The sequence below is a fragment of the Micromys minutus genome, assembly GCF_963924665.1.
Source record: "Micromys minutus genome assembly, chromosome: 20".
In the NCBI taxonomy this organism is placed as follows: Eukaryota; Metazoa; Chordata; class Mammalia; order Rodentia; family Muridae; genus Micromys; species Micromys minutus.
Window position 1 is genome coordinate 42025446 of NC_137955.1, and position 22310 is coordinate 42047755.

Sequence of the window (22310 nt, forward strand, 5' to 3'; positions counted from 1 at the left end):
ATATAGTTAATATTATTAAGTTGCTAAACAAATGGGGGAGAGGGCAAGGGAAGGAGGAAGGAAGGGAAGGGGGAAAGAGAAAGGGGGACTGAGAGACTGTAAGAGGGGAGGAGGGAAATTGAAGAAACCGATGCAGTTATATAGAGTCATATTTAATGGTTCTAGCTGCAAAAGCATGAGGTAGCAATGAAAATCTCTGTAAAATAAATGTTGATTGGCCAAAAGGACTCTGCTCAGCCTCCTGGCTCTATTCTTACACTTTTCTAAGTAAATAATTCGGGCTTGCCCAGCCTTTGTTAATTTCAGTATCTATCAACTTATTCTTTAGATCTAAATCCAGCCTACCCATTCCCAAAGCCAGTCCTGCACCTGCTTCCCAGAAGAAAAGGAAAAGAGGTCAGGCCGTGTCTGACTGGTCCTTCAGTCTGTGTGCTTCCTTATAAGAAACACGGAAGCTCTACGCTTGCATCCAGTGTCCTAGGCTCTGATGGCTACTAAGGTATTAAGGACTGGAGGGAAAGTGGGGATAGAGTGGTGAGGGGAAGATCAGGAGGACATGTCCGGGGCTTTTGTACCACAAGGATTCTGGGATGGCATAAGAGTAGCACCAGCTGGCAAGGCAGGCCAGGGCAGGCCAGGGCAGGCCAGGGCAGGCCAGGGCAGACCTCGCAACCTGAATCCACTAAAGGGCACTGCTGGATGATGTTCTTCAAACCAGATGAATGGTTTTCCTGACCAGTGATCACAGCTCATCTTTGGGGTCAACGTGGCAAGGCTGTGTCTCCATGTAATCAGCACAGCCCCAGAGGTGCTTTGTAGACGTGGTTAGCACCAGCAGTCAGTGGCCTTTAGAGAGAGGCAGTTGTCATCTGGAATTCCTTCACCCAATCCACTGAAGGCCTAAGAACAAAGCAGAAGCCTCTCCAGGGGATAGAGAAGTCACACTGCATCTCTGCTCTGGCCTGACACGTTCCTAAAGATGCTTCTTGACACACATCCAGGGAGGACACGTGGAGCAGCCCCACAGTCCCTGTGATCATTTCTGCTGATGCACAACCTGCATAAATGAAGCACCTCTTTATAGCCTAAGTTTTAGTCAGTTGCCAAGTCCTCAAATAATGTTTTTTAAGCCTTAGAACACAAAGCTTTGGCTCGAATTGTCCCCATGAACTTAAAGACCACATAGATGACATTTACTAAGTATGCACTCTCTCTACTGCACGGTCAGGTGGGCCCAGTTTGTATCAAGTTTTAAAGGTGTTTGAAATGAACACTTGCACCAGGGGTTTTCCTTGATACATACATGGTTAGTTTTTCAAGGCAAAAATGACTATGGTCCGTGAAATATCACCAAAACCATACTGTCTAAAATAAGTCCACTGTTATGAGAATGTAAATGAACTTGAAACTGGTTCATTTTTTTCAGCCATTTCCTGAAGGGCTTCCCTTACCTGCATCTGAGAAATTTTTACTCAGATTTCACACACAGACTCACTGGTGAGCCTAAACTGTCCTTTCCTTACCACGAGAGACTGAAATTCTCTTCCAGTTACATTCCCTTTTGGCCAACATAGGCCCTTATTACTGGATGGTTTTATTTTAGCCCATCATATTTTGTCCCATTTAATAGAAGCTTGTCATGACAAGAGACAGCAGTGACAGTTAAATGAAGAGTGGTACCAATTAACGTATTTATAGAATGTCACACACAAATAGACAACAGATGGGGGAGAATATTTATACCCCAAAGAGTACACCAAGCTCCAGCAGCAAGGCATGCTGCAAAGGATCTGCGCTCTTGACAAATGTCTAGGAAGAGACCCCACAGATGGGAGGGGTCCAAAATATGATTATTACTCCTGTCATATTTCCCTGTGCACACTCCTAGTGCCTAGAAGGTGGTGGTAGAGGCAGACGGTCATTGAAACGTGTGTTGGCTAACACCATAGTTATCTGTCTTCTTATGTGTACATGGATGTATTCGTCCATGTAAATAGGGAGACTCGGAGAACCTAGTTCCTGCTAGAAGAAAAATAATAGAGCATCAACAGCCTGAGGCTCTTGGCACTGCTGAGGCAAGGTCCTAATGTGGACGGACTTTCTGCCCTTCCTGCTCTGTCTCCCTGTCACTACATGCCTCTCCCAGCAAATCCCTTCCTGCCCCTCAAGATAAATCTGATGTCGTTCACCAACGCCAGCGTCACTTTAGGATTTCGGAGCTTTGAAACCCATAAATCTCCTCAAGCTCTGCAAATTGTTTTTTGTCGTCATTTTGCTCTGTTTTGTTTTGTTTATGGAAAGGATTTCTGGCTCGGTGGCAGGCCTGTGGGAGTGTGTCATGGTTGGAGTCCCTTCCTAGAGTCCTGAACATACAGTGGTCTCTACTATGTTATGTGAATCACTCTAGGGAGACAGCGGATGAGGGGGAAGTGAATTGCTCCCTCTCACGCTGTACATTAAATTGGAAGAAAGAGTCAGGAGTTGGCAGAGTCTTCCTAGAACCATGCTTCCTATTCTTACTTTTCATACAGACTCTTAATACTCTTAAGGTTTGCTGCTTAGATGATCAAAGGCTTCCCATATGCCAGAGAAAATCATAACTATAAGACTTTTTCTTCTGGCTATCATGGGATAGTCTTAAATGTATAGTTTTAAAAATTGAGGACAGAAAGAAAAACTTTCGCTAAATGTTTTGCATAGCTTCTTCTTATATGTGAATAGATGTGTAGTCTCAAAAGAAATGATTTCATTCCAGACTAGCTTGGCAAAGCAGTGAGTTTATTGAGGTTAGAGGATCCTGCATGACTCAAAGGTAGTAGCGTCATGGAAAAGCCTGATGTATCATAGAGTTCACTTCCTAAGGCTGCGTGCCTGAAGCGGGTCCTCTGCTCCAGTAATGGCTTACTGCTTATGGGAGCTGTGCATTGAGTGAGAATGGTCTCCATAGGCTCATATATTTAAATGCTTGCTTTCCAGTGCTTAGGAAGGATTAGGAGGTGTGGCCTTGCTGGAGCTATTCCTTGTGTCACTGGGAATAGGTTTTGAGGTTTCCGAAGCCAATGCCAGTCCCAGCCTTCCCTCCCCACCAGATTCACCATCTCTACCTCCATCTTTAAGAAAAGATGCTAGTTACTTCATGAACACCATGCCTGCCCACCTGCTGTCATGGTCCCTACCATGATAGTCATGGATAAAGCCCCTGAACCTGTAAGCAAGCTCCCAATCCAATTTGTTTCTTTTATAAGCTGCTTTGGTCATGGTGTCTCTTCACAACAATAGAAATAACTAAGACATAACTGGAGGAGGCACATTAGGTCTTATACCTAACTGATCACCCTGGGCCTTATAAATTTAATAAACTTCCGGAGGCTAGGAAATTTCCTCAGCTTCCTCTACAAGGGAATGTTTCAATTTGGAACAACTAACCACCCAGCCAAAAGCAGGGACAAAGAGCCAAAGGTGGAATTTAAGCATTATATCCAAGAAAGAAATGTTCAACTTGAACCCAATTCAACTTCATCTTCTGGACAGGTGTAAATTTCTTAGTAGAAAGCTAGAGACTAAAAACTGGGTACAAAATGTGTAGAGGCAGTGTATCCAGCAAAGCTTCAAGCAATTTTCTAAGACCAGAAAGACAACATCTTTTTTCAAGTGTTCATGAGAAAGCAAAGGGAAGAAGACTAAGTCTGACAGGCAGTGGTGTTTTCTCCAATGTGAATCACTGAGGAATGTGGCACAAAAGGCATTTAAGATTAATGAGCAGTAAATCTAAATGAATATTAATTATACAAAACAGAACTATCACCTTTAAGATATTTAATATACAGGTAATTTGACTATGCACCAAAATGCCACAATGAAAGAGGGTAATAGGGAACTAAACTATGTTAGGGGCTCAGCACTGTCTTATAAGATGTAAGGAATTCATTATATCAGGCTGGGTTGTTTGTTTGTTTTAATCTCCAGAAAAAAAAAATAAAATAGCATAAGAACTTATAAGAAAAATCTCTTTAAAAATAGTAGAAGAAAGATGAGGGGAAATAAGTTGTATACAAGAGAAAAAATATACATAAGGATAATGAGTAAGTCCGTGGAAATTGTTAAGAGGAGATGACAAGACCAGGCCGTCTTGATACAGGGACATAACAAGCCTGTTGCTGAAAGGGCAGGCGATTAGATGTAAAAGAAGACACGAAATTTGATTAGATATTGAGGAGACCAGAAAGGAACATAGATACCAAAAGCAGAAGGTTCTCTGTAATTTAATGTAGTGAGATTTTGTTACAACTAATCTACCAGCGGGAAAGAGGACCAAAATCAAGGCTCAATCACAAAGAAGATTCAGAGCAGCCCGTTTACACGTTTGCTGAGGAGGGTATCTCTGTCAGTATCTAGATTCTATTGCCAGGGAATTCTCTCCAAACACTCAAGAATAAATGGTATCAGGAGCAAGAGAGACGGCTCAGCAGTTAAGAACACTGGCCGCTCTTTCAGATGACCTGGATTCAGTTTCCAGCACGCACATTCCAGCTCACAACCACATGTAACTTCAGTTTCAGGGGCTCTGAGGCCTTCTTCTAGCCTCTTCAGACATCAGATATACACATGGTGTAGATACATACATGCAGACAAAACAGCCATGCCCATAAAGTTATTTTTTTTTATTTTAGAAAAGAATAAAGTATACAAATGCTTTTCTACAGAATAGAGGAAAAGGCTTGACTTTCTGATGTATTTTGGAGACCAAAAGAAGTTTGATACCAGAATCTAAAAAGAACAAACGAGAAAAATCACAAGAGCGCTTTCCCATCAAAATAGATGGTGAAATAAAATGAGGCCTTTGACCCATGGGATGAACCTGGACCAACCATCAGGCTTTGACATTCTGAAGAGCAAACTTAGTCATCTAGAGAAGCCCCCATGTTCTCCTGTGGAACCTAAAGCCTTTTCACAGAAGACCCATAGCCTAAAATGTCACTGTGCTACTACTACAGTGAATCAAGGCAAGTTTGTAACATGGTCTTCTTATGGTCTGAACACAGACTTCAAAACAAGGCCAAGCCAGTTATGACTCTGTCTTCAATGTGCTGTTTCCATCGCTGAGATAAGATTCATTAAGATGTTCAATTATAGAATGTCGTCATCTCCTGACAGTGTGATTGAAGGGGAGTAATAGCTCCCTTAAATTCCCCTTTGGAAATAGCAACTCACTTTAGGATTCCTGCCTAATCCCCAGACTCCCACCTCCAAAGCTGTTTCTCCCCCAATAACAGAACTTTTCAGGAAGATGGAGGTGTGGCTCAGTGGTTAAAATCACTGGCTGCTCTTCCTGTGCCCAAGGACACAGGATGGATTCCCATAACTCACACAGAGGACTGCAACCATTTGTAACTGCAGTTCCAGAGTACCTAACTGTCCTCCAAGGGAACTGTATGTATATGGTGCACAGACATGCATATAAGCAAAACACCCACACATATAAAATAAATTAATTTTTTCTCATTTTTATTCGATATTCTCTGCATTTACATTTCAGATGTTATTCCCTTCCCTCAATCCCATCCACCACCACCCAACATTGCCTCCGTGAAGGTGCTCCCTCTCCCAACCCTCTCCCACCTCAGCACATTGGCATTCCTCTACTAATTTTTTTAAAGACAGTTGTTCAAGGCTGGCTTCAAACTTGTGTTCCCCTTACCTCTGCTTCCCAAAAGGCTGGGAGCACATATGGTACCAAGCTGGGATGCTCAGTTCTCAGCCTCTTTTCCTACTAACAGAGTCTCGTGTAGCTCAGGCTGGATTTGAACTTGCTTTGTAGTTATACCTGCCCTTTAATTTCTTTTACCTTTATCAGTTCTGGCATCATAAGTATAAACTAGCATACCAGTCCTAACTACCTCTTAAAAAGGTGCCCAATGGTCCCCCATTATGTTTACAGTTTCCTTTGCTTGTAATGAGCCATAAATCAAACTTATTGAATTTTAATATGTCACGGGTTATCTTTGAATACATACAACTCGCATGTGCTGATGTATTCATCAAACACAATTAGTTCAGCCAATAGAACAATACAAAAGGCTAAGGCAGAAGGACAGTGAAGAGCCCAAGGGCAGTGTGTGCAATTTAGCAAGACCCTAATCTCAAAGCAGTGATAACAACAAAATAACAGTATATCACAACCAAGGTAGATAGATTTGGGAGACAGAGCTCACGACTGATTTAATATTCAGAAGGCAGCAAACAATCTTACAAAGGGGCCCCAGAGAGTTGCTGGGTCTCTCCTACCATTTGAAAGTACAACAGGAAACTGGTGCTCACTGGACACTGAATCTTCAGGAGTCTTAATCTTGGACCTCCCAGACTGTACAACTGTGAAAAATAAATGTCTGATCTTCATAATTTTAAAAAAAAGCATAAAACATTACAAAATCAAGGCAACTGATCACATAATAATAAAAAATTAAATGTAACAGGATTATATTAATATAATAAACAAACCGTGTGTGGTGAAATTGGTGCTGATTCATGTTAACAATACAATCATGTAGGAAACAGACTAAAGCTTCCCTTTGTTGACATAGAATACATTGTATTAATACAAAACCATTAAAGCATCCAATTGAATGGTGAAATATAAAGGAAGTCTTCCTTTGAAATAGTGACTCAAATAAATATACCACTGGAGTAACTTCCACTCAAACAACAGGTCTTAACTAAAATTATAATAATAATGCAAAAAATGGTGAACCAGCACTAATAATGACTTGCAAGACCCTTACACTAAAAATTAAAAACATCAAAAAAAAACACCTTTAATGTTTATTTTAGTGAAAAAGTTAATGTTGTAAAGACATCAATTATTCCCAAGTCAGTCTGTATCCCAGCAGTTTTTGTCCAAAACTGAAATCTGATTTAAAGTTTATGTGGTATGTTGGCTAGTCACCTTGACATAAGGTAAAGTTATCTGAAAAGAGCAAACGTCTATTGAGAAAATGCCTCCATAAGATCCAGCTGTAAGACTTCTTCTTAATTAGTGATTCATGGGGGAGGGCCCAGCCCATTATGGGTGGTGCCATCCCTGGACTGGTGGTACTATGTTCTTTATGAAAGCAGGCTGAGCAAGCCAGGGAAGGAAGCCAGTAAGCAGCACCTCTCTATGGCCTCAGCATCATCAGCTCCTGCTTCCATGTTCCCGCCCTATTTCAGTTCCTACCCTAACTTCCTCCAGTGGTTAACATAAAACCTAAGTGAATGCCAAATAAACCCTTTATTTCCTTACCAACTTGCTTGACAAATAAACCCTTTATTTCCTTCCCAAGTTGCTTCTTGGTTATGGTGTTTCTTTGCAGCAACAGAAACCCTAAGTAAGATATGTGGAAATGAAAAGGTTCGAGAAAGTTTAAGACCATCTAGTCAGGAGCAGAACTTCTGAGTTTTGCATCAGCAAACACCGAGACACAATGCAGAGACACAGCGATTAAGACCATGCTATTGGATCAACGATAACACAAGAATAGACATATGGAACAGAAGCTGGTCATCTTACTTTAGTTTCCTATCATGTGACAAAATAGCCAACAACTTAAGGGGAGGAAGGTTTGGATGGCTCGCTGTTAGTTTACAGTTCCGCATTGTAGCAGGAACTTGAAGCAGCTGGTCACAGTATACCCACAAAGGAGGGCAGACAGATAGTTATGAGTTAATGCATATACACAGTCTCAGCTGCACCAAGGCAGCCAGTCACAAGAGTCTCGAATGATAATGAATCAGAGAGAATGACACCAAGTAGATGAAGACCTGCCACGAAGTTAGAAGCCAAGCCTAACAAGGTCATTTCTTCTCAAGTTCAGAGTGGAGAAAATAGCTCAAACTCACACTCCAGTGTGACAAATGGAATGGCTCCAGGGGAGGTCCCCAGATATTGAAAGCTTACCTAATTCCTGAAAGAGTGAAAGAAACATTGTACATGCTACCAGTGCATGTCCTGAAGACCTATCAAGTGGCACCATGGGTCCTTGAAGTGCCAACACCTCAATGACACTCAGTGGTACCTGGAACACTTTAAATCCAGAACTCACTATAGCTCAAGGTGCAGCAAATGCAATCTTGGTACAACAACTTAATAATTTACTCTGCCAACACTTTACAGTAAGAGTCATTTTTAGGATGTGCCTTGGATTAGCTAACATCTTGTAATGAAAACCTTGGTTTAAATCAAAAGGAAGCTACTACTACACATTCAAATCGCTTTCCAATGGAAGAAGTCACATTGCTTGAAGTAGCTGAGGGTCAGGCAGCTCAGCCACAGCGTGATGGGCCATATTTCAGAAAAATCCTCCAATCAGAAATGGACAAATTATTCTCACACTTCCTGGAGTAGGACAGGAAGATGGAACCGGACATTCCTGGTGATTATAAATCAAAAAATGCAGCAATATGATTAAACTGGATGAGAAAACAATAATTAATGATAATCCAAGCAAAAACATCGTGTGGGTGGGGGAGGCTGGGACAGAAAGCTGTACCAGGTAAAAGAGCAAATCAGGACAAAGGAAGGACAGCAGGGACAGCAGCTAGAAATTCTCCAGCTGCCACCAGTGTCCAATCAAAGAGAAACAGGCAGTAGGAGCACGAGGCAACCATGACAAAGCGTTGGCCTTTTTTTTTTTTTTAGAACCGAGAGGCCCATTTAAAACATTTTCGGTACTTTCTTCTGGACATAGCTCTCAAAGATCTGGCACATTTATGTCTGCCAGCCAAGTTGTGCCTGAGTTCAGGGACATGAGGAACCTTCTAAGACAAAGGATGCCACCAGAGCATCCCGACCCTCAAAGCAAGAAAAAGGAGCAGAGTCGACAGGACGTGTTCTCAGGTCTCTTTGAAAGCAGAGGCAGCAGTGAGGAAGACAGATACCCGGTGTCCTGAAGAACGGGTGACATAGGCCACAGTGGGAACAAGATGAATTTCGAGGTAGATTGTCCCCTCCTGAAATGATGAGTTTGCCTTTTTCTGGCTAGTGAAGTGGGGGTGATAATATTAACCCAAAAGGAAGCAATTTCCCCCGTGGAAGGAGTGGAACCAAATTCTAAAGTCACCTCCCCAGATGTGCAGATGAGCCATCTGAGAAAGATACCCCATCACAGAATAATTCCTCACAAGAGAAACTGAAATGTCCCAGTCGGAGGCTGACTAGAGTCCAGCATTCCAGGGCAAGTAATCCATACTCAGATACTGTTCACGGGACAAAGGACAGGCTGATTAAAGTGGCAGGGCCCTCATTTAGGGGCAGTGATGCCCTGTACCGAGGAGGCAGGGGCAGACAAGCCGCTGTCTCCGTTCGATGAACTGCATGTGCCGACTTTATTTCCAGTCCTTCGCCACACTCCATAAACCCTCAGACTGAGTTCGTTGCTGTGTAGATCTCAGAGGCTGGAGAAGTTACAGAGACGTGGTAGTGGCTTCAGTCTGCTACTGCAGATTGGAGGGCCCAGAATTGTATCTCGGCCCCATTCCGTGCTTTTCTTCCTGATCTGCAGTTCAAGAATAAGAGCACAACAAACAAGCAGTAACTTAAAGAGGTAGTCTGAACTAGATTTCAAAAGAGATAGTCTCTATTTACAGGTCAGATGTTATCCCCTCCCCCCACTCCATCTCCCCCCTCCATCTCCCCTCCCCCTCCCAAGGAAAAGAACATTCGGAGTAAAACTGTCCTTAACATCTAGCCAATCTGTCCCAAGTCACGACTGATCTCCATACCTACCCATAAATCACAATCTTAGCATCCAATTTTAGGTTTAAAACTGAATTACAAACTTTGGGGGCGGTGCAGTATATTATTTTACTAGCAGTTTTCTATACACAATGGAACCTTGGTCTGCTCTCTATGATCCTTGAATGAAGAAAAAGCCTTTGAAGAGCCAGAAGATCAAATTAAAAAGACAGAAGTTTATTCCATGTCTCAGTTTTAAAATTAAAATTTATTCCTGATAATTTATGGCATAAAGATACATGCTAAGTTAAGTATCTATTTTTTTTTTTTTTTTTTTTTTTTTTTTTTTTTTTTTTTTTAGTTCCAGATTTAAAGAAATTGTCTGTTTCAAGTTAGGGTCTGGTTGGGCTTTCTGCACTCTGGTCTTGAGGTGGGGGAGGGGCATGAGCCAGTTTGGACTGTCCTCCATTGGCAGTCTCTCCTTGCTCTTTCCATTTACAGAGGTACCCTTTTTTCTCTGTACTCTTGGATTGTTCCTTTCTGTTCATCCCTTGAAAACATACTCACCGACCCTAAGGAGAGGAAGGTGTCAAAGGACAGTTCATAAAACATTTTAAACAAGATTTTGCATCAAATTTCTTTTAAAAAAAAAACAACCACACCTTTTTGCAAAGCTTTTAATTGTGCACTGTTAATTTCCCAACACTCTAATACAACTTACTTCAAGCTGTGATCATTTTGAACATTGCATCCAATCTGTACGCCTTCATTTGCTCGGTTTTTAATTGGTATATTGATTACTTCAGGCTGAGTCATTCCAAGAACTTTAGAAAAGGTTAGGTGCGCTATCTTTTCTTGCATGCAACAAGCCTTAAAATTTCTCTTGGCAAAAGAGTCAGAGACAACCCCCACTCCCACTGTTAGAAATCCTGTGAGAATGCCAAGCTACACACGCGTCATATACACGCAGATGACCTGGCTCAGACCCAGCAGGATCTGTGAGCCCCAAGCTTAGTTTACTCTGTGGATCGTGTGTTCATGGTATCCTCAACTCCTCTGGCTCCCCATCTTCTATGGGGCTCCCTAAGTTCTACCTAATGTTTGGCTATGGGTCTCTGCATCTGATTCTAAAATTTATTTTGAAAAAGAAGAAAGGGGACTGGAGAAACAGCCCAGTGGTTAAGATCCCTGGAAGATCTTCAGGAGGACCTGGGTTCAATTCCCATCATCCATATGGCATTTCACAACTGTCTGTAACTCCAGAAGTTTCAGTAATCTCTCTCTCTCTCTCTCTCTCTCTCTCTCTCTCTCTCTCTCTCTCTCTCTCACACACACACACACACACACACACACACACACACACACACACATACACACAGGTATAATACCAACATATATAAAAATAATAAAAATAAATTCATTTAAAAAGGAAAATGAAAATTTAACATGTACCAAAAAAGCTACAATGAAATGGTACCATGTACCTACTAAAACATCAATGTCAGGAAAGGCTGTAGCTATTAGATTTTTTTTTCCAAACACTAGCAGTAATATAAATTATTACAATGAACTGAGAACAATGGCCACATAATAAACACCAATCCATCCACATGCTTGCCCTGTGGTCATCAATTCTACTCCAGAGCGCACTATCCACAAATTCAAATGAGTGCATACATGAACAGAAAGATGTGGCCCAGAATGCTCAGGGAAACATTTCCCAATAACAAAAGCCAGAAAGCCAAGGACTAGACTCAGGGGTCCATAAACAGCTCATGGACAATTAGTGTTTTATTTATAAAATAGAATTGCCATGTAAAACTAAGAGTGAACAAACTAACCACCTGGAACAAACACACCTGAGGATGTTGACTGAATGACCTAAAATGCTACCTGTGGTAGGAGTTCATTTGAGTAACATTCAGAAGTTTACATGACTAACAGTGACTATGTCAGGATATTGCTTAACTTGGGACAATTGCTGGAATCACTAAGCAGGTTCTAAGGAGAAGTTATGAGTTCTCCGAAATGTTTTATGTCTTAGCTTCAGTGACATTTATACTTTGCATTCATCCTGTAAAATTTCATCACCTGTTTTTCTCTGGTTTTGTTATGCTTTAATAAAAGTTTTATTAGCTAATTGGATAGTTGTGCTGGTGATTAAATTCAAGGCTTTGTGTAGCATGACCACACAGTCTACCACTGAGCCACATCTCAGCCTGAAAAAAGTCAGTTTTTGCTTTCTCTTTTTGTTGTTGTCTTGAAAAAGGGTCTCACTGTGTTGTCTCAACAAGTCTTAAGTTTACTGTCTCTGTCTCCTGAGTACTCAGTTTATAGACCTGCACCATCAAATCATCCATGCTTAACTGTTAGTGTGCCAAACATATATATTAACTATTGTACAAAAACAGTGAATGTGGAAGGAAACACATTATTTCTTCAGGAATATGTAGATGGGCAACAATGGAAGGTGTTGACTCTTCTCAGAATTAGAATTGGGAACCTTTAGAACTAGTAGGCTCCACAAATGCTCTAGTTACCTGCAAAGACCTTACACACTTCTGTGGATTTATGGAGACCCTTAATTTTCTCTTTTCTCTTTCCATTGCTTTCTACTCATTTTTTATGCCCTTTAGAAGTTTGCACAACACAGGAACTGGGCAGCCCTTTGTCCCTGGCTCACTAACATTCCTTTAAGTCCTGGGTAAAAGTAATTAAACTGTTAAAGCCCAGTCTTCCTCTCCTGACTACACATCTTTGCTGCCTGAAGCAGCACAAGGACTCAGAGTGGAAACGGGAGTCTTGGCCATTCCTAAGACTCACCACAAAGGGTCACTGAGGAACGTGGAAAGGAAGGCTATCATGACAAAACTCCTCAACTGGACGGATAAGGTTTGTCTTATCCTAACTATTCTGACATAGTTTATGTTGATCCCACTGCAGAAATGAGCACTCTTTAGTTAAGGTTTGAATAAATAGTACTCAAAGGAGAGAGTCATGAAGAAAATGGTGCTGGGGTTCTGGGTTGGTGGGGTGATGCACTGAGTTTAAATTCTGGTTTTCTTTGTTTTGCTTTTGAGTTTTTGTTTTGTTTTGTTTTTAAGACTTATTTATTTCATGTATATGAGTACACCTTAGCTGTCTTCAGGCACACCGGAAGAGGGCATCGGATCCCCATTACAGATGGTTGTGAGCCACCATGTGGTTGCTGGGAATTGAACTCGGGACCTCTGAAAGAGTAGTGTATGCTCTTAATGGCTGAGCCATCTCTCCATCCCCTGTTTTTGTACTAGGTGGATCATAGACTATCTGAGCACTTAATGCTTTTATCACTCAAAGAGACATTTGACTAGAAGGTCACTAGGCTGGAGACTTTTATTTGATCAGTTTGTTTTAAATTCTACTTCAGTACCTGATACCACAAGCTCTAAAGCAGAACTAAGAATATGTGCCTCCTTTGCTGGGGCACACCAATGCATTGTCTCAGTACCGGAGTCTTAACTAATTGTACTGGTGAGTTACAATTCTTCACAAGACTCCTCCCTGGGCACTTGTGTCAGAGATGCTCTGTCATCCCTTGGTGCTACACTCACTCAAGCAGACAACTGTGCTGTTTAAGCCCAGAATTTCCGGCTTTATTTTTCACACAGCACTGGACACAACAATATGTACTAGCAAATAGTCCTTTTTTATGGTGCCAAAGGGGGAAAAAAAAAAAGACAGAACAATTCTTTTCATCCAACTGGTCAGATGGTTGTTAAACAGGAAAGAAAATTATATCTCTCTTCTCAAATGTTTGGACAGGATGTGGATTCCAATCAGAAGCATTTTAAAATGTTCTGGACAAAGTATGAAACCCATGTCCACTTAACATGTTACAAAAATGGAAATCTCCAAGTTTACATCCTCCTATATAGACACATTAGAAGTGTTCAATGCTGAGAGCAGAAAAAGACTAATGACCGCATAGCCCCTCCCACCGTTGCTATATGCTGGCAGGACTGTGTACTCTGCCCTCCCCCAAGCCTTCCTCCATACCCCATACTTCAAAAACCAATGTTATCAACATCTTTGAACTCCTTGAAACAGCTCAAGGGCAAATAGCAGAGTCACAACAACTTTTTGTGTGCCAAATGCTAAGCCAAGACAGTTCGAGTTGCTGACCTCATGGAAATCACCCTACAGAAGTAGCTTCAAGAGTACAGCGAGGAGTTTAAATTTACTAAGTGAAGGCCATTTATACAGCTTTTTCAAAGGTTTTATTCATTTTGTCCATGGAAAGTTTGAGGAGAGAAAGGCACTTTAGAAATCCTCTGAAGATAATTCCAATAATGTTCTAATACTTGAAGAAGTACACAGCCTACTTTGAGGATGGGGCTTATCTTAGTCAGGGTTTCTATTCCTGCACAAACATCATGACCAAGAAGCAAGTTGGGGAGGAAAGGGTTTATTCAGCTTACACTTCCACATTGCTGTTCATCACCAAAGGAAATTAGGACTGGAACTCAAGCAGGTCAGGAAGCAGGAGCCATGGAGGGATGTTTACTGGCTTGCTTCCCCTGGCTTACTCAGCTTGCCTTCTTATAGAACCTAGGACTACTAGCCCAGAAATGGCGCCACCTACAATGGGCCCTCCCACCCTTGATCACTAGTTGAGAAAATGCCTTACAGCTGGATCTCATGGAGGCATTACTTCAAGGGAGGCTTCTTTCTCTGTGATAACTCCAGCTGTGTCAAGTTGACACACAAAAACAGCCAGTGCAGGGCCTGTGTGATAACGACTTACATGAATCCCATAATATAATCATTGGATTCCCCTAATGATAAACAAGGGGGGGAGACATTAAAAATGGCCAGGTACAAAATATTAGGCTTTGAGTTTGACATTAAGTGTTTATTTATTAGTATTACCATTTAATTTTGGTCCTATATTAAGTAAATCTCTGCTGTTTATTATTAAAAATGTCAATGCAAAAAGGCACATTATGTATAGAAAATGCTCCAGGTATGAAGAGTGCATAATTTCCATTTGGCTGAGGACTCAGAAATGATAATTCAGAATCATCAGCTATCATGCTTTCCCAGAGAAGGGAAAAAGAAATGCAGATAGAAGAAACTCCTTGACACCCTCTTGGGTAAGCAGACATTGAACATATGACAAGTAGGGATACAGGGAAGAAACCTGCGGCAGTTGACAAAGGTAAGGCTTTTAGGACATCAGAGTTCATTAGTGGAGGAGATAGATTCTCTTGCATCTTTAATTTGGGCTCATTCATTGTCAAAACTCAAGTTCATTCTAAGGAAGTTTCTCTGTTTTGTTTTGCCTGTACATTCCAAAGGTGTCCAAAGATGGGATCAGTTTGCTCCTGGACTCATGAATAGTTAACTCAAGTGGCCAAGAATTTGGGGCAAGACTGAATGAGGTCCAGGTGGGTAGCATAAGGAGCGTGAGGCTCAGTGAGGCAAACAAAGATGGAAGCCCTCAGCACAGAACAGTCGTTCATTCCCTTGTGCGGACAGGAAAACCCTCTGAGGAGAATTCCAGTAATGTTCTAGGATTTGGAGAACTGCACAGGCTATCTTGAGAATGAGGCCTATGTGACAATGACTTACTTAAATCCCAAACTGTGATCAATGGAGTCCCCTAATTATAAGTGGGGGAGACATAACTAAAAACAGCCAGGTACAAATATTAGCTTCTGAGTTGGACATAAAGCTTATCATTGGAGACACAGGATCCTCTGCATGGCTACACACAAAGCCAACCATCCTCGTGTTCAGTGGAAATTTGTATTGTAGCTTGTCTTATTGTTGAGACATTTTATGATGTAGCCAAAGCTGACAACAAACCACAATCCTGCTGTATCAGTCTCTCTAGTGCTGAGATGACTGGAGCCAGTGTCATTCATTTTGAGTGAAACAACTACCTAATGGCAGATCAAAAGATAGAGTTCATATAAATGACAGAAAAGTCTTGTCTATGAGATGGGTAATCGTGGTTGTCAGTTTGACACACTTGGGAAGAGGGTACCTCAGTGAGAACATCCCTCCATCAGACTTGTCTGTGGGCAAGTCTGTAGAACATTTTAATCGTTAACTGGTGTAGCGATGTCTAGCCCACTGTGGGTGGCATAGTCTCTAGGCAAATGGACCTGGCCTGTATAAGAAAAGCAGTTGGATATGAGCCTAGAAAAAGCCAGGAAACAATGTTTCTGCTTGAAGCACCTTCCTTGAGTCCATGCCTTGGCTTTCCTTGATGAAATGGTCCCTCTCCTCTCCTAGTTGTTTTTGGTCGTGCTGTTCATCACAGCAACAGAAAGAAAACCAGGACAGTATGCCATCAGGTCAGAGCTTCTAGTAGCAGCTGCTTGGAAACCCAATTGCTAAGAAATTTCCCCAGTAAAGTTCTTTTTACCTGGGCATGTGACACTAATCTGTAATCCTAGTACTCAGATGGCTGAGGCAGGAGGATCATAAAGTCAAGCCCAGCCTGGGCAACACAGCAAGAAAGTTGCTCAAAAGATAAGAGGTGGTGAGAGGGGACAGGGGAACATGTAGGACAAGAGTCCTTCCTTCTGTTTCCCGACACAGATGGTAATTTGATGCATTGTTACAGGCAGAGATGGGGCAGGGCTAAGAATTTTGAGCAATGATGAACTCTGTAACTCTAAACACAGATTTACACAATTGGCTATAGATCTATAGGATTCAATCAATGAATATGTTTAACCTGGTAATGCTTCCGTTGGAGTATGTCATTCACAGTTGATTAGAGAAGCTGATTAAAGAAAATATGAGCATCCATAGAATTCTCTCTCACACCAACATTTTTTTATTTTAATTTATTTATTTTAAATTTGTTTTATTTATTTACATTCCAAATGTTGCTCCCCTTTCCAGTCCCCCTTCCAAGAATTCTTTATCTCATTCCCCTCTCTCCTTTGCATCTGAGAGGGTGCTTCCCCCAACCTGCCCACCCCTCTCACCCACCCACCCTACTTCCTGTCTGCAAGCCCAACATATAAGTAAAGGGTTTGATGCCCACCATGGGATGGATCCCAAGTTGGGCAGGTCAATGGATGTTTTTCCTTCAATCCCTGCTCCATTTTTGTCCCTGAATTTTTTTTAGACAGGAACCATTCTAGGTCAAAAATTGTGAAGCTAGGTTGGTGGATGGGGTCACAAAGTCATTTAAGGCAAAACATTTTTTCTTTAAGTATACATTCCCCAGATGGTGTGCGTGTGTTGGTGACCATAAGCCCAAGTGCTAAACAACAACAAACCAGCTAGACGTCATCATTCTTACTCAACTTTGAGACAGTGTTAACTAATGTGATCTTGTCAACTCTCCAAGCTATGCCTCTAAGATACTCAATAAATGTCAAGCTGGTGAGTGAGGTGAAGCAACCACACTATATTTAACCTGATAGATGTTAAGGAGCTGTCAGGCTGGGGACTTGAAGGAAGGTAATCCATTAGTCACTGCCTCTCTGAGTATTTAGGGATCATACAGGTCTCTGGAGACCACAACATCAGAAAAAAAGCCTCTGAGACCAGGGCACTTTTATTCATACTCAATATAGATTGAGTCTTTCAGTTTGCCTTACCTGTTATTAATTTTTATTATTGCCTAATGGAACTAAACCAGAGTAAACCTGCACCAACCTTACTCCCAAACACTGCTTGTTAAATCAGAGCACACTAACAAATTCAGAAGGCTAATTTTCAGTCAGGCTGAAGTCACTGTTTCCAACCTACAGAGTAATCGTTGCTTCTGAGAAATGAAAGATAACCCAAGAAAATTTCTAAGATCAAAAGTACCTTTGATTCTATACCATAGGTTTATTTTTACACAGAAAATGAAGGAAATGCCCTTTGTAACTCTGAGCCCCCGGTCTCTGAGCTTGGGAGAGGACATCCTGTATTAAATATGCTCTCTTCATTCATTCACAGTGCCTGAAGAGACAGAAGGCATGAAGGTACCTGTTTCAGGATATTACAGCAGGTACTCTTCACTTCCTTGTGCCCTCAAGCCAGACTGTACTCTGCACGAAGTTAATTTTCCCTTGGAAGCTGAACAAAAAGCTCAGTGAGAGAAATGCCTGCCTGCTGCTATCTTTTTGAATTCCAAGTCGTAATGAAAGGCTAGCGGCTATCAGAGATCTCTGCCTTATCTATATTAAAAGTAAAACAACCAGTTTAGAAAAAAAAAAAAAAAAAAAACCTATAAAGAAGAAGCTGGGTGTGTGCCAGCACACCTGTCTGGAGTCTGAGCACTCAGGAGGACGAGGTGGAAGACTATGAGTTTTAGGCCAGCCTGAGCTACCTGGTAGGACCTAGTCTGGAAAGAGGCAGGGCGGGGAGAGGAGGGGAGGAGGAAGACAGGAAGAAAGGAAGGAAGAAAAAGAAAAAAGAAAAGAAATAGACAATCAGGAAGGAAGGAAGGGAGGGAGGGAGGGGAGGAGGAAGAAAGAGAAGGGGAAGGGGAGGGGAGAAGGAAAGGAAGAGGAAGAGGAAGGGGAAAGAGGGGGAGAGAAAGGGAGTGGAAAGAGACTAGAGAGGAAAAAGAAAATTAAGAGCTAAGTCAGATAGATTGGACAAGTTGCTTAGAAGTAGAGTACCCACCTAGCACTCGTGAGGCCCTGAATCTGGTTCTAGCACAGCAAGGAAAAAAAAAATCGAAAAGGGAGGAGGGCATTGTACTCCTGTGTGCTAGGAAATGCTGAGTGCTCTTTTTCCTGTGCACCTCTTAGAGTCATTGGCCTTTGTTCCACTTGGGTAACTCTTAGTCATGGCCCATGGTTAAATGACCAGTAGGTATTTTTCTAGACAGTTTTCCTGCTTTGTCATAAGCACAATGAGTTATTCTTGCTGCCACATTAAATGTTCACTCAAGTGTAAAAAATTAGCGAAGCCCAAATACTTAACTCTAAGCTGAGCTGAGAGGAAGAAAGGGAAGAAATGTGCTCAGAGGCAAGTTACAGGACAATCTAGGCAGGCCATTCCACACCAGGAACTTTCCAGAAGATTGGCTCAGTATAAAGGTAAGGCTTTCCTTAGGGTCTCAGGCATTTCTTAAAAGAGACTGAGCACACTGGAAATGTTTCTGCATGCTGTCTTGTCTGTAGTCACGTATACTGCTAACAGCTGCCCTGAAACTGAATGCGTAATGAAGGTACAAATTAAATAAACATCTGTCTTATTTTGTCCATTGGGGAAACACTTACACAATTACATACAAACACACAGCATCCACCAAAGCTCTTTTTCATCCAATGACCATTCCTCCTTTATAAGGAACAAATAGGAAAGCTCCCTACACAGTCAGGTGTCCTGTGACACTGGGTATCAGTGTTCTATCTGCAGCTACAGTCAGAGAATGGGTACATGGTGTCATAGATGGTGCTGTATCCACACCTCAAAACCTTGGTTCCACCCTGCCTCAGCTAGTCCCCAGAAGTCAATATTTGATAAGGATGCAAAGGAGGTATCTTTTTAGTCTCTGCCCTACCACACTGCAGTAGACAGACACTGGTACCCCATATGTCTTTCTTTCTTGGTGCTATATTACTGTTGATGCCAGTGATGATGAGTAATCTTCAGTATTGATTCTTTGTAGGTACTAGTCACTGGCTAAACACATTCCATGTGTTATCTGATTGAATCCTCACCACAACCCAGAGTGTGGTATTGTTATTAAAGGGAGGCACTCAGAGACATAGGAACTTAAATTCCTGACTAGAGATCACCAGAATTTTAACCCAGAGTCTATAATGTAGTGTTCTCAACCTTCCCAACACTGTGACCCTTAGTACAATTCTCTATGTTGTGCTGACCACAATCATAAAATTACTTTTGTTGCTACTTCATAACTAATTTTGCTGCTGTCATGATCATACTACAAAAATCTGTGGAAGGGTCATTTGATCCCCAAAGGGGTCACAACCCACAGATGAGAGAGAACAACTGCCCTACAGCATCCCCTTTGGCAACTTTGACATATTACTTGGAGAAATAAACAAAGGATGAGACAACTGTAAAATGCCATTTTTAAGATGTTCCTGACAATGATTGAAACTCTTGGAGTTTTCAGGATGCCAGTCTGAATGAGCCCACACTAACACCTAAAGGTGTTAGAGTTTCAGGTACAATTCCAGAGACTAGGAAGAACCATCCCAAAGACCCACCTGGATACCTGGGTGACATTGGACAGAAATGACTGAATTCATATTAAGCTTGAGGCTCTAGCTGAAAAATAAAGTGGAGACAACAACCCACATGTCTCCAAGGGGAAAAAAATCTACACTGAAGTCTCAAAATCAGCTAATAACTGTGGCAACAGAACAGGAAACAGAATGGAAGTTCCTCTGAGTCATGACTAACCCACTTGAGTAACAAGTCTGCAATGACAGATGTGTATTACTCTCAGACAAGCAGCCATACAAAGGGACAACTCCAGAGTTTGAGTGGAACTTTGTGTGTTGTTGAGAGGCTCTGTCCTTCCATCTGGTCTACCTTACAGGGTAGGGCCATAGTTGATAATTCCTCACAACGAGTTCTACCCTAAATCACCTTTTAATATCAGCTTTGGGTTACTTCAAAATACTTCAGGAAATCAACTTAGGAAAATATAAAGTCTACTCACCTCAGTGTCCTTATTTCAAGTTTAAGATTAGGCTTCCCACTGTTGCAAACATCAGGTAAGGACAGGGCTGACATGGCAGGAAACGTGGGTCCAACTAAGCCACTCACATCTTCAGGGAGAAGAAGGAGTAGAGGGTTGAATTAGGGTAAGGAGAGAGAGAGGAGTGGGGGAAGGAAAAGAGGAAGGGGGAAGTGAGAGGGGGAGGAGGAGGAGAAAAGTGTCTTCGAAGATTAAAAGAACACCCAGGAATGAATGAGGGAAAGACAACCCCCCCCCCTTTATATTTCTAAAAGCAAGAAGAAACATTTAAAAGGCAGAGAGGATCTTTCCTAAGAGACGTAAGTGTATTGAAAGTCTGTTTGATAACTCTTCTGTATACTGTGAAAAGTTATGTCCACTTTCCACCAGCATCCTGGGATTCAGCTAGGATCGGTTCCAAGTTTTCTCCCAGGCAAATGTGCTGTGAGTCAGAGAGACTGTATGACCTAAGAGCCAAGTCCTGTGATTTGCGTTCAATTCCTCTCCATTTTCTATAGCACATGTGTTGAGGTCAGTAGTACCTTGGGAAAGACATGATATTTAATTTCTGCCCTGCATCCAGCTGCTGCAGACTGAGCAAGCACATGGCTTTAGGCAGCTTACACCTAGTGTGAATCTACCGCTCATGGATGCCCTTTGTTGCAGTAACTTACGTATGTTCTAAAACCCACAATGATGCCTGAAATGGCAGGTAGTACTAAAATCCGTGTATACTGTGTTTTTTCACAGATAAAGGTTAATTTATATATGAAATAACACTAAAAACAGAACTGTTGAATGATCAAGATATAACACTCAGGTATATGCCCTACAGACTCTTAATTCAGCAAATACTTGCACATCATGTACCTATTGAATTACTATTCAAAATAGCCAGCATGTGGGACTAGCTCAGTGTTCATCAACAGGGGCATGAATAAAGAAATTGTGGCACATATGTTCAAAGCAAACTTTTCCACTCATGAAAATGAAACCATAACATTTTCAGGAACATGCATGCAACTGGAAATCATCCTGTTGCATAAAATAAGCCACCCAGAAAGACAAATAGCACCTTATACGTAGGAACTATATTCAAAATTGAATTTGCATGTATGTACAAATGTTCATTTTTATAGATCAGGCAATCACAGTAAGAGAGAAACAAGGAATGATACACTAGAACAGTCCTAACAATACCCAGAACAGACCTGTGAATAAGCACACATGATCTCCCCACACCACTCACACGCCTTTGCTGTTCTCCTGAAGGAACACTTTAGGCCTTGTCTTTGGTGTTTTAAAATTATCAACATTGCTTTTGTACTTTGGGGCAATCATCAAGAAAGCTTGGGGAGTTACTTAAACTCAGTTTACTTGTTGAGAACCTGCCAGGTGACATGCACAATGTGGTTATGAATACAGGACGTCAGGAGATTCACCACATCACCCAGAAAGACCTGCGTTTAAACTTACGGTTAACTAAAACTAAACTAAACTAGAATTAAACTAAAGTTGTCTCTTTAGAGTTTTGCGTTCAGTATTTTCAGATCACAGCTGTCCTCAGAAAATGAAAGAAACCACAGAACCCAAAACTGCAGGAAAAGAGGAGTTTATACTTTTGTCATTGTCCCAATGGCCATCCCTAGCCACAATGGCTTTATGACCACAGTCAATGTTCTCCCAGGCTTAGATTGGAAAGTGGTTATTTCCACGGTGATAAATAAGGAACAATCACCTAAACTAAACAGTATCTGGCTTTGAGTGACCAGCACCTGCGACTGTTCTATTGACCGATAAGCTGACAAATGAAGTGAAGCCAATCCTGATGAGAAACATCCTTCCTTGCTTTTCCAAACCCCCGAAAGGAGCCCAGTTATAGCCAAATCCAGGACTATTCTATATTTTTTGAGCCCTAGTGAAATAGATGGTCCCAGG